The sequence below is a fragment of the Vanellus vanellus genome (genome assembly GCF_965231255.1).
Source record: "Vanellus vanellus genome assembly, chromosome: 25".
NCBI classification, from domain to species: Eukaryota; Metazoa; Chordata; class Aves; order Charadriiformes; family Charadriidae; genus Vanellus; species Vanellus vanellus.
In genome coordinates this window covers 6,691,588-6,701,505 of record NC_138930.1, presented here as the reverse complement: position 1 = coordinate 6,701,505, position 9,918 = coordinate 6,691,588, and the positions used below count along the sequence as shown (strand labels likewise).

General features: G+C 52.2%; 1 long non-coding RNA gene across 1 annotated transcript; it reads left to right on the top strand.

Moving 5' to 3' along the window:
* The first annotated feature begins 7,392 nt into the window (after positions 1–7,392).
* Positions 7,393–9,121, top strand: LOC309681377. Its single transcript, XR_014270029.1, has 3 exons — positions 7,393–7,466; positions 8,030–8,091; positions 9,017–9,121. It is a non-coding gene; the product is annotated as an uncharacterized lncRNA (long non-coding RNA).
* The last annotated feature ends 797 nt before the right edge of the window (positions 9,122–9,918 follow it).

Sequence of the window (9,918 nt, the reverse complement as noted above, 5' to 3'; positions counted from 1 at the left end):
CTCTCTTTTCTTTTCTTTCCTTTCCTTTCCTTTTCTTTTCTTTCCTTTTCTTTCCTTTTCTTTTCTTTTCTTTCCTTTTCTTTTCTTTTCTTTTCTTTTCTTTTCTTTTCTTTTCTTTTCTTTTCTTTTCTTTTCTTTTCTTTTCTTTTCTTTTCTTTTCTTTTCTTTTCTTTTCTTTTCTTTTCTTTTCTTTTCTTTTCTTTTCTTTTCTTTTCAATTCTTTTCCATTCTTTTCCATTCTTTTCCATTCTTTTCTTTTCTTTTCTTTTCTTTTCTTTTCTTTTCTTTTCTTTTCTTTTCTTTTCTTTTCTTTTCTTTTCTTTTCTTTTCTTTTCTTTTCTTTTCTTTTCCATTCTTTTCCATTCTTTTCTTTTTTCGTTTTCTTTTGTCTTGTTTCAGTACGTATTTCAAAGCAGAACCTGGATCTTCGTGTGGCAGCAACAAATCACGGGGAAGTTGCCAATTAGTGTTGAACAGTAAAGCAGCAAAATAAAAACGAGTTCAGATTTTTTCCAAGAGGATGCACAAAAGCTTGTTCTTTCACTATTTCTCCATTGTCTTGCTGCTCTTACGTTAGCTGTCGTTGCGCGCTTGCAAATTTGTGCTGCTGTCCTGCGATTACTACCGCCAAAGCAAGAAAGCGGATGTGTTTTGCTTTAATATAACCACATCAGTAACTGCAGGGACCTCCAGTTGGTCTGTGTCCTCAGAGGCTGCAGAAATGCAGAGAGCCGTGCCCATTGCTGTAGCGCTGTCGAGCACCACTGTCATCTCTCCCGGCTGAATCTTTAGTCAAGATATTGGGTTTTAGGAAACCACTGTAATGTAACTGCAGCCCCCAGCAGTGACCGTACCCTTTTCCTCCTCTTTTCTGCCCCCTTTTCCCCTTACTTTGTGCCAGTTTCTGGTTTGTCTTCTGTTTGAAATGGGATTTAATACACTGACAGTTGATTCTGGTTTGGGGGGCTTGTGGGGATTTGGGGTTGTTTGGCTTTTATTTTGGGGTTTTTTTTGTGGGTTTTTTTTCAATTCTTCTGCAGTATTATCTTAGGGTCCTATACAAGTGTCATGGATACGTTGTTTCTGCTTGACTGACTGGAGGGTATACTTCAGTATTACTGAATAACACTCCAATCGAGAGCTTTCCTGATGTCTGGTTTGTGCCTGAAAAACTAAAAATGGGAGAGGCTGTGCCTGCCACGAGAGAACACAGGCCTGTTTTCCCACATGTGAAAAAGAGTGGCCCACGGAGCATGAAGCTCCAAAATACTTGAGCAGGCTTCCTTTCTAACAGAACTCGGCACAAAGCGTTCTGAGGAGAAAGAAAATCGAATCTTCTGATAAGACTTGCAATGAAAAGAAGTTCCCGTGCAAATCCCTGAAAAACAGGCAAAAACAGCAGGTTCAGTGACACTCGAGCGCGGACCGAGCTGCGCGGTGCCCGCATCCCCGCTTGTGTGCCTCTGCCCAGGTTCTGCTTCAGCAATCCCCAGTTGGCGAGTTAATGACAATAAATTTACTCTTTGCATTTTATCCGTGGTTTCGTGGTCGCTCCTGCCTCCTGCCTGTGCTGTCTCGCGCAGACACTGTACCCGACTCTGCACGCCTGCAGAGCACGTCTAGTCTTATTTCCCCCCACCCCCAACGGAAGAAGGAACCACGCGGAGAGCGCACGGTGCCATTGAACAGAGCACAGGCTGACAGATCAGATGAGAAACTGGCTTAGCTGACACTCAAGTCTTCAACTGGTTGAAAGCAAAAACCCAAGCCCAATGAAGAGAGAAAGCAAGGACTTAAAAGACCTGACACGCTGCCCTGGCCTTGCTCAGTTGTATCGGGTACCAGTATTGCGTGACGCTGGTGGCTGGAGATTGGAACATTCTCGCTAACCCTGGTGTGAAGGCTGCAGCGTAACAGTCTGCAATTAAGGCAAAAGCGGCCAAGGTGCTCTCAGGAACAGCAGTAATGCGCGTTACACAGCGTCTGTATGCCACGGCGAACAAGGACGGGGTAAGACAGAACTCCCGTTGGAAATGCACTCTGAGCTGTGGTGAAGCGAAGGCTGAGAGCAGCCCTGGAGCGAGAGAGCCGGGAGGACCAGGACTCCACTGCCTGCGACCTAGTTCCGATGGATTTTTATTTCTTGAAAACAGTTAGTTTTCTTTTGCTTGCTTGCACGTGTGCTAACACAATCCCATGATCATCAGTAAACGTCCGTGATGGCATTACGGGGCATGTGATGTCATTTTGGGGCACGTTCCAGAGCCACCAGCCAGGCAGGGGTTGAGAGACGGTGTTGGAGGGAGGGCACGGACAAAGCGCTGTGGCACCTCCGGGAGAAGCACCTTCCGCTGCCGCAGGCTGTGACGTGGGCACACAGCTTGGCTCCCCTGTATGGCAGGAGGCAAATAAAGCACCCGAGAAGGAGTCTACAGAGGAATGGACATATTTTAATTTACCAAATTCGGGGTCATGTGTAACATCCATTTGCCATATCTGTAGGCTTTGCAGCCCTCTGGGGTTAACTCCTCCTGCTACTGACGGGAAAGAATGCCTTTGGCAGTCAGGACATACGGCGGTGATACTAGACGCCTGTTGGGAGGTGAGGCCAGATTGCCGCTTGACACCTCCAGCATTCTGGTGAAAAAAAGAATGGCTGAGCTTGGCTTGTGCTACGTGATCTGGTAGCACTTGTACTGGTAATGTCAGTAAGCCAGCCCGTCGGTTCCCTTCTGCTCTAAAGCCAGGTAGGGAAGTGTGCGACCTGACATGCGTAACAAAATAAGGATGAGGGCGAGAGTCTAAGAGGAAAGTAAGTTCCTGCAACAAAACAAACAGTTCAGAATGTGAGACATTAGGTAAGACAGATGCTTCGGCTCGCTCGACAATCCCTGCAACATAGACTGAATCAGTGACAAGGTTAAGTGGTGTAGACCACCTTTGAAAAACTCGAACAACCGCAGTTAGCTCCACTCTCTGGGGAGAACCTGGGACAGTCTCAATGTCCGAGTCCCATCGCCCATGTTGGTCGTCCCACCATAAGATGACTGATTTGTGCGATTTTCCAGAGCCGTCTGTAAACACAGTGAGGGCTTGCAATGGCTGATCGCTCCTTTTTGGCCTGGATATCAAGCCAAAGTCAACATTAAACAGCTTATGCGAAGGTGGGTGGGATGTAAGTTGACCTGTATAGTCTGCCAATGCCATAATAAAGGCGTCCGACTGCTGATAAAGCCACTGCAAGTATATATTTGTCACGGGCAAACAAATATGGGTAAAGTCTACTCCTGATAATGTCAATAAACGTTGTCTGGCTTTAATTAATCGAGATTGTGGGGGGAAATGCAAGTCAGTATCTCCTTTAAGTAGTTCGAGTAGAGGACTTAAATCCACATTAGAAATTCCCAACAGCGGTCGGACCCAATAGATTGTCCTCAATAATTTTTGTACATCATGCAAGTTTTTTATGTCTGTTTGTACCTGTAAAGGTTGAGGAACTATAGTCTGGGCCCTGGTGCGCCAACCTAAGTATTTCCATGGCGGCATTTTTTGAACCTTCTCTGGCGCAATACTGAGGCCTGCTTGATTGACAGCAGTTGTGACAAGGGCTACAGCTTTCTCCATGACCTCATGATGTTGTGCGGCCACTAGGATGTCATCCATATAATGGTACAGCAAGAAACTACACACTGTGGCCCTAACGGGACCAAGTACCTTAGCTACATACCACTGACAGATTGTAGGGCTATTCTTCATTCCTTGTGGCAGTTCCAAAGCCTGTTTCAGTCTATCGATAAACTGCATGTAACGTTCTCGGGGTCCTTGAGCGATAGTGGTGAAGGCTTTCTGCGGTTTCTGTGAGTCGGGGATCTCAAGAAAAGCCTTTTTCGCTTCTTCGCGGACCGCCTCGAGAGCCTCCCGTGGGCAGTCTCGAGCTTGAGCTACCGGGTCTGAATGCTGACCTGTACTGGTAAGGTGCTCTATGGTCAGCGCAGCTAATGCAGCGATATTATGACCCACATATGTAAGGAGGAGTGCCTGAAGTCCCCTTCTCCAGTGTGACTCCCATAGCGAGTATTGAGTCGGAGTCAATAACAACTGCGCTAGAGACTTTAAATCATGAGGAGTCATAACATACGTGTCGAACACGGAAGACAAGCACAAGCCAGCAATAGGCACTTACAGCCCAGAAGGCCAACCACATCCTGGGCTGCATCAAAAGAAGCATGGCCAGCAGGTCCAGGGAGGCCATTCTGCCCCTCTACTCTGCTCTCGTGAGACCCCACCTGGACCCTTTGGAGACTTCAGCTTTGGAGCCCTAAACATGGACATGGACTTCTTGGAGCGAGTCCACAGGAGGCCATGAAGATGATCCGAGGGCTGGAGCACCTCTCCTATGAGGACAGGCTGAGAGAGCTGGGCTTGTTCAGCCTGGAGAAGAGAAGTCTCCAGGGAGACCTTATAGCAGCCCTCCAGTATCTGAAGAAAACCTACAGGAAGGCTGGAGAGGGACTTTTTACAATGGCATGTAGTGACAGGATGAGGGGGAATGGCTTCAAACTGGAAGAGGGGAGATTTAGATTAGATATTAGGAAGAAATTTTTCACTGTAAGGGTGGTGAGGCACTGGTGCAGGTTGCCCAGAGAAGCAGCAGCTTGCGGCTGCCCCATCCCTGGAGGTGTTCAAGGCCAGGTTGAACGGGGCTTGGAGCAACCTGGTCTAGTGAAAGATGTCCCTGGTCATGGCAGGGGGTTGGGACTGGATGATCTTTAAGGTCCCTTCCAACCTAAACTGTTTTAAGATTCTCTGACGATAAGGAAGGAGCGAGACAAAATGAGGATGGGCCCAGGGAGCGACAAATACAGGCAGAGAGAGAAAAAACAGGACAGGGAAGAGGCCAGAGAGATTGTGAAAATCAGGGGGATGCAGAGCAGGACAAAGAGGCAGGGAATGAAAAAACAGCCATGCGCTTCAGGACAGAGACAAGAGGAAGAGAAAAAGAGGAGCAGGGAGCCGGAAAGAAGGAGAGCAAAAAAAAAAGTGAGAGTTAGAATGGCAGAGACTGGCTTGGATACTAGAGCAGTGCCTGTACACATTTGCCCCAGCAGGTCCCCAGCACATCCTGTGTTTGTACAACCTAAAGTTGTTCCCTTATTTCACAGCACTGTTCCATATTGACACGAATCACCATTTCATTCCTCACAATCCCTCGCCTTTTGTTTTATCAAATTGATTCGTGTTGTGGCTTCAGATTTAGCTAGTGCCCTCTGTACAGCAGTTCTCTCTGGATTTTCCCTTGGTTTTATGACCATTAGAGAGTGAGTAGCTTCCTTTGCTTTGGTCTCTTCATCTGTTGAATCCAGAGGTACTGCAGCCACTTGCATACCCTGGATTACTGAGTGGGTTAACTTTACAAAACATGGGAACAAACATGGAATGATCAAGAGAAATGGTTGGTATTGAAAGACCAAATTCAAATACTGGTTGGTATTCAAAGACCGCTTCCTCCAAGCTCGGGATCGGTGCATCCCGAAGAGCAAGAAATCGGCCAAGGGACGCAGGAGGCCTGCCTGGTTGAGCAGGGAGCTTCTGAACAAGCTCAAGTGGAAGAAGGAAGTTTACACTCAGTGGAAGAATGGCCTAACCCCTTGGGAAGATTACAAGAATGCTGCCAGAGTGTGCAGGGAAGAAAGAAGGAAAACCAAGGCCACCTTGGAACTAAACATGGCAAGGGATGATGGCTCAACAGGAAGGGCTTCTTCAAGTATATTGGAGGCAAAAGGAAGACCAGAGAAGCTGTGGGCCAACTGTTGAATGAGACAGGAGCCATGGTGACGGAGGATGCGGAGAAGGCGGAGTTATTGAATGCCTTCTTTGCGTCGGTCTTTACTACCCGGCCGAGCCCTCAGGAGTCCCAGGCCTTGGAGAAAGTAATGGGGAAAGAGGAAGACTTCCCCTGGGTTGAGGGGGATCAAGTGAGGGGCCAGTTAGGTCAATTAGATATTCACAAGTCCATGGGCCCTGATGGGATGCACCCGCGAGGGCTGAGGGAGCTGGCAGAGGTCATTGCTGGGCCACTGTCCACCATCTTTGAAAGGTCCTGGAGAACAGGCGAGGTGCCTGAGGACTGGAGGAAAGCCAATGTCACTCCGGTCTTCCAAAAGGGCAAGAAGGAGGACCCGGGGAACTACAGGCCGGTCAGCCTCACCTCCATCCCTGGAAAGATGATGGAACAGCTCGTTCTGGGCGTCATTTCAAGGCACATGTAGAAGAGAAGGCTGTCAGAAGTACTCAGCATGGATTCACCAAGGGGAAATCATGCCTGACTAATCTGATCTGGAGAGGGTCCACATAGGGCTACCGAGATGATTAGGGGGCTGGAACACCTCTCTTAGGAAGAAAGACTGAGGGAATTGGGTGTCTTTAGTCTGGAAAAAAGACGGTTGGGGGGGGACCTGATCCATGCTTATAAATACTTAAAGGGTGGGTGCCAGGAGGATGGGGCTCTTTTCGGTGGTGCCCAGTGACAGGACAAGAGGGAACGGGCACAAACTTGAGTATAGGAAGTTCCACCCAAACACCAGGAGGAACTTTACCTTGAGGGTGGCAGAGCAGTGGCACAGGCTGCCCAGGGAGGTGGTGGAGTCCCCATCTCTGGAGACATTCCAAACCCGCCTGGACGCGTTCCTGTGCCACCGGCTCTAAGGTGGCCCTGCTCTGGCAGGGGGTTGGACTAGATGATCTCCAGAGGTCCCTTCCAACCCTATGATTCTGTGATTCTGATTCTGTGAAATACCCTAAGCATTACACAGATTGTCACGAATCACGGGCCGGGCCCGGCTCCAGCTGCCCGGCACCCCATCGCTGCGGGCGGTTCGGGGCGGCCCCAGCCCTCCCCTCAGCCTGCGGGGCCATGGCAGCTGCCTGAGTGCCCCAGGAAGGAACATGGCCGCCGGGCAGCCCCGTGCCCCGGGACTACAGCTCCCGGCATGCCCCGGGGCGCGCCTGCTCCCAGCATGCCCCGCGCGCACCTTCCCGCCCTCGGGCCCTGCGGGACACCGCCCCCGCCCCCCCGCAGCAGCCATGGCCGCCTCCCCGGGGCTGCCCCGGCCCAGGGCCAGGCCCCGGAGCCCCGGTGGGGCCGGGAGGAGGGGCGGGAGGGAGGGGGAGAGCGGGGAGAGGGGTGGGGCGGTGGGGTGGGGTGGGCGGAGAGGGGCGGGAGATGAGAGAGGGAGTGGGGAGGGACAGAGGAGGGAGAAACTGAGGGAGAGGGAGAGAGGGGAGAGGGACAGGGAGGCATTGGCTTGTAATTTTAATCTTCTCTGGGGACATTCTCTAAGAATAACTTCACAAGTTTTCTGTTCAGCCCCAACCTGTGCTCTGTGCGACAAAGCAAAGCACTTTTTCCCTCAGTGACCTAATTTTTGGCGTATCCATTCCCCAACCAATACGACTTGGGATTTAAGGTGATCCCTGCTTTTATTTTCCTAATTCTGGTCAACTCATGCAGCTTGAGGTTCCACTCTGTGTCTGGCTCATTGTTCTTGGCGTGAGCTTTCAGCCATCCCATGCTGAATGGTGTTTTTCTGGCTACATCGAGCGAGAATTGCCAATCTTGAGTTCTCCAAACCGGAGATCTGTTTCCTGCCCAGTTCAGGGTTTCCCACTGACGGAGCTGTCGGGTGGCACCGGCCCACGCAGCGCAGGAGTCTGCATAGATGGTTTTTGCTCCATTCTGTGCTGCTCAAACAACTGCTCCTAATTCTCCCACTTGTGCACTGCCCTCACCACCTTCTAGTATTTGTCTGCCAGTGCTGATGTTTAATGCAGCGGCCTTATAGTGCCATTTACCGTTTATCCTTTTTGCTGAGTGAACCAACCGTTTTCTGTTGGATTTCCCTCCGTGAGGGGTGGTGCATCTAAAAGGCGGTTGTACCGCTAATGGATCTGCCTTTATAGGCAACTGTAATTGGGAAAATTTTGTATGTCCTTTGGTTAATTTCATTTCCTGCACTATTCCTGTCCACAGGCGTACCGTTTTGTGACCCTTTTCTCCACCGGCGCCCTACGAGGTCGAGCTGCGTCAGACGGGTGAGTGAGGGTCCCCGCCAGGCTCAGCAGGACTGTGGCCAGCGAGCACACCCTGCGGGATGCCGGGATCTCCTTTCCCCAGCAGAGCGGCAGTGGGGGTCCTGCAGCCGCCCCGCAGCCTCTCCGCTCTGCCTGTTTGGCTCTGCACCATCTGCAGGCTCAGCTCTGGCTGGAGAGGAGCAGGAGAAGGTGCCTGCAGCCCTTTCCCTCCTGCGTGGCCCTGTGTCTCCTCTGATGGCCTCAGCTCTCCTCTGGGCTCTGGCGGGGCGCTCGGGTGGTGGCGCTGGGTGGCCGTGGCTGGGGAGCGTGGTCCCTCCTGTGGCAGCTTTGGGGAGCCATGGGGGTGTCGTTGTGGTGTCGTTGCCCGTTTGGCAGCTGGGCCTGTCCCCGGGGGAGGTGGGAGGGCTGTCCCGTGCTGTGGGCCGCTGCCCACTTTGCGCCTGTCTCTGACATGTGCAGGAGCAGATGGCAGAGGAGTCCCCAGACTTCCCAGTGCTGCCGGTACATGGGAGCCTGGAGGAGTTGAGGGGAGTGCTGTGTGTCACTCGTGGTGTGTCCCAGCCCGGCTGGCTGGTGCCACCCCAGTGGCCCTGAGTGTGGGGCTGGGAGGTGGTGTGAATGTGGGGAGGAGGGTGTTCCGCAGTTTGGGTGTCTCCTGACGGCCTGGGGGGTTGTGGATAAGGAGCCGTGTCAACACAAGATGGGGCTGGGCTGTGGTCCCCCAGGAGCTGTGGGGAGGAGAGCGGCTCTGGCTGGCAGTCAGTCCCTCCTCTGGCAGGAATTGAAGGCAGTGCTCGCCAGCAAGTGTTGGATTTGAGGCTGCTGATTAGCACAAAGAAGGCAGGTGTCATGTGAGCTGCTCTGGAGAGGGCTCGTAAATGCCTTTTTCTATTTCCTCTTTTTTTTTTTTTTTTTTTCTGGGCAGGTTGATGCAGCGACCTCTTAGCAGTGAGGAAAGTTTGAACATGCTGATTGAGTGCTGCCGGTACGTCTTGTCCTTTCCTTCCATGGACGAGACAGAAGTACCAGAGGAGACGAAGGCAACAGCTCAGCATGTGCAGGTACCCCCCAGCCCGTCCCTGCCCACCTCTGCGTTGGGATCCCAGTGCACCCTGGCAGCCGCCACGATGCCAAACCTCCGTCCCCTTCTGCTTTCAGGCTAAGTTCAACTCATATGTGGAAGATCTGGGCCGGATCATGACAGACCCTTCTCGAGGCAGAGGTGACCTCTGACTGCTCCAACGCTGTGGTCAATGTGAGTAGCCCTCGGGCGAAGGAAAGGCATTGGCCTGTCAAGAGCTTGGGCAGAGAGCTGGGCTCAGTGCTCAGTGGGGCTGACGGTTGTGCAGAGCTACAGGGGAGCCTTCAGAGAAGCAGGGAGCTGGAGAGGGCGTCAGGGAGAGAAAGGCACTCATCATGAGACAGGCGCACCCTCCACCAGGTCCTGCATTGCTGTCTCAGCTCGCCCAAAGCGTGGGAGCGGGAGAGGGCCCTGCGCGTCTGCACCCACACACTGGACATTCCTGAGGACCCATTCAGGCTCAAGGTGAGTCGTCACCCCCGCGTGCCGTGTGTCCCCTCCATGACACAGCCCCCAAGGGAGACCTGCGTGTCCGGGCGCTGGGTTTTGGGCCTCCAGGGTGATAGGACAAACCCCTCTGCCCGGTCACTGCTTGGGGGCAGCACAGTCACTGGGGCTGTCAGTGATCCTGTTCCTGGCCCTTCTCTCTGCGGAGATATCGCATCTGGAAGCACTTGGGCTCCTTGGTGGGGCTGCTGGGGCCTCTTGCTAGGGATTGCCCGGTGCCATCCCGCGAGCTCGCAGGG